The following is a 2,883-nucleotide window of genomic DNA, read 5'->3' on the forward strand; positions in this document are numbered from 1 at the left end:
ACAAAATGACACATGTGCTGAAGATCTAGTAGTGTGCTGGATCAGACACGTGTGTGTGTTGCTGCTCGTGTGGGTGCGGGGTATGACAAGTGCAGCACGTACAGTATAACGGCGCTGATGGGGCTGGACTCCTTTCTTGACAGATTTCTTGGCGTGCGTGCCTGACGTGCCGCTCGTCGGAGTTGAGTTGAGGTTTTATTAGGAAAGAACTGCTGACTTGAACGGTATCTCACTCTTCTGGCGGAGTAGAGTGTCCACGGGGGCAGAGCCTCGGGCCATGTCGTGAACAAAACTGTCAAATGAAGCTCTAAAGTTATTAAAGAAGTGACGATGTAGGAGATGGTAGGGAGGGTTGGGAGGAAATCTATGGGAGAAAGTCAGGAAAAGTGGCGGTCGATAATAGGACCAAGATGTAAGAAAGGGTGGTACCTAGAAATAGACAAGAGTATGCCGGTTAGAAACATTAAGATGGCAACTGGTGTGCTGAAGACAAACTAAGAAGAGTCGGTGATAGACAATTAGAAACCCACCCAGTATATACAATTAGAAATGTGTATAGACAAATGTAGAAAGGTGGGTATCTAAGCACCCAATTAGAAAAGGGGACAGTAGGACAATTAAAAGTGGTAATAGGGCAATTAGAAATAGTAGTATAGACAATACTGAAACAGGAAGGTGGGAGAATTAGAAAGGTGTAATCGCCGAATTTAGAGAAGAAGGTATAAGAAATCATCAGCCCGTGTAAGAGATTAATAGACTTAGGGGTGCGTTAGTAGACAATAGGGCTAGGTAATAATTAGACGTTCGGTATAGACATTAGATTGATGGTATAACGATAGAGGTGGTAGGGTACCGAAAATTTACGGGTTTCAGGAATGCCGGATTCATAGAATTAGGGTGGTATAAGAACATTAGACGGGGTCGGTTATAGACATTGCCAGCAAGCAAAGGATGGAGACATTAGGTCACAGTGCGATGAGTGGTTTCCATCTGTCTGTCTTGGTGGTTAGTTTCAGGGACCTCTGTCTCATCAGAACTTTGCACACACAGCCCCTCTCCCCCCTCACCTCTCTCTGTCCCCCACCCCTGGTTGGTTTCTGGGATGTTTGGAGGAGGTGGAGACAGATTTACACCTTGTACAGTGGATAGATGAAGTCCATAACTCAGCCTAGCTCCCTCTCTCCTTGCTCCCTCTCTCCCTCTATCCATCCCTCCCTATTCTTTTCCTTGGCTGGCGTGGGTCCAGTTTAATTTCTTCACAGACACAGGGTCTAAGAAGGTGAGGAGAGGAGAGGTGAGGAGAGGAGAGGAGAGGAGAGGTGAGGAGAGGTGAGGAGAGGAGAGATGAGGAGAGGAGAGGTGAGGAGAGGAGAGATGAGGAGAGGAGAGGAGAGATGAGAGGTTTTAGTGTATCTAGCTGTCAATAGCTCTATTTCCTGTGTTATTGTATACAGCCCTGTGAGTTCAAGGTCCCGTCTCCATCAGCAGGTCTAAGCGGTGCTACCGCTCCTCTCCGGCCTCTATAGCTCACCATAAATCCACCAGCACCACTACACAATCAATGTTTCCTGCTTGGCACTGCCAAAGCCCAAAATGAATATAGATTTTCTGCCCAAACCGCTGCTAAATTATGCAAACCCCTGGTTTATTTCCTGGCTCCATTCTGGCAGGCGATATGGTTCCTCTCCTAACACCGGGCCGGATGCTGCTGCGGAGAAGGGATGGATGGGAGCAGAGGGAGAGGAGGAGAGAAAAGTACTTTAGGAGAGAGAACAGAGTAGGTTTCTGTCTGAGTTTTGGACAAGGGCATTAACTAACTCACAGAAGAGAGAGCTCCAGCAGGTTTGTGAACAATGAATCTGTGTTTTAGTTTTAGGGACCGTTACAGGATGTAAAGAGCTCGGTGAGTAGCCTGCTGACCTCACTGCTTTGTTGGGTGCTTGATAATGCACACTGAGTATCAACTCGTATTCTCACTTTCACTAACGCACACACACATGCTCACACACACAAAGTGGTCAGTAGATCCGGGGAAAGCACGAATGGAAAGCACAAAGACAGCAATGTCTTTACTACCTGTAGGTTCAGAACCAAACCTCTGAACATCACTTGTCCTTTTTGGGGCTCCACTAAGTTGTAGAGTGTGTGTGTGTGTGCTGTTGCTCGTGTGTTGTGTTGTGGTGCTGCTGTCGTGCTGTGTCGTGTCGTGTGTGTGCTGTGTGCTTGTGTGTGGTGTGTGTGGTGTGTGTGTGTGTGTGTGTGTGTGTGTGTTGTGTTGTGGTGTGTGTGGTGTTGTGTGTGTGTGAGACCTGAGCTAAGTATTGTCTGGGTCGAGCGGGGACAGGGCCATAGTAATCCGCGGGAAATTGAAATGATCTGCTTCGTACCAGCAAGTTTTCCATTACTGAGCAGGAAGACATCACAATCATACACCAGCCACACTCCTCCCTCCTCTTCCTCGTATCTCTGCTTTCGCTGGTATCCTCCCCAATCACTTCACATCTCTCTGTCCCCTCGTATCTCATCTATTCTTCTCCTCTCTCATTCAATCTATTTTTCTCCCTTTCTCTTAACATGCCTCCTCATCTAATGTCTCTCTCTCCCTCCTTTCTCGCTCATCTGTCAGAGGGCCCCCAGGTGACCTGTGTAATAACCTGTGTGAAAGCCTGTCTGAGTGTGTCCATGAGAGGTGTGGGTCAAGGTCTGTGTGTGTTGTGTGTGTGTGTGTGTGTGTGTGGTGTGTGGTGTGTGTGTGTGTTGTGTGTGTGTTGTGTGTGTGTGTGTTGTGTTGTGTGTGTTGTGTTGGGTGGTGTGTGAGTGAGAGTGGCATCAATGTGTGTGTTGGAGTTGACATGGGCTGGCAGATGTCTTCTGAATATTGTT

Source organism: Salvelinus sp. IW2-2015, linkage group LG22 (genome assembly GCF_002910315.2).
Source record: "Salvelinus sp. IW2-2015 linkage group LG22, ASM291031v2, whole genome shotgun sequence".
NCBI classification, from domain to species: Eukaryota; Metazoa; Chordata; class Actinopteri; order Salmoniformes; family Salmonidae; genus Salvelinus; species Salvelinus sp. IW2-2015.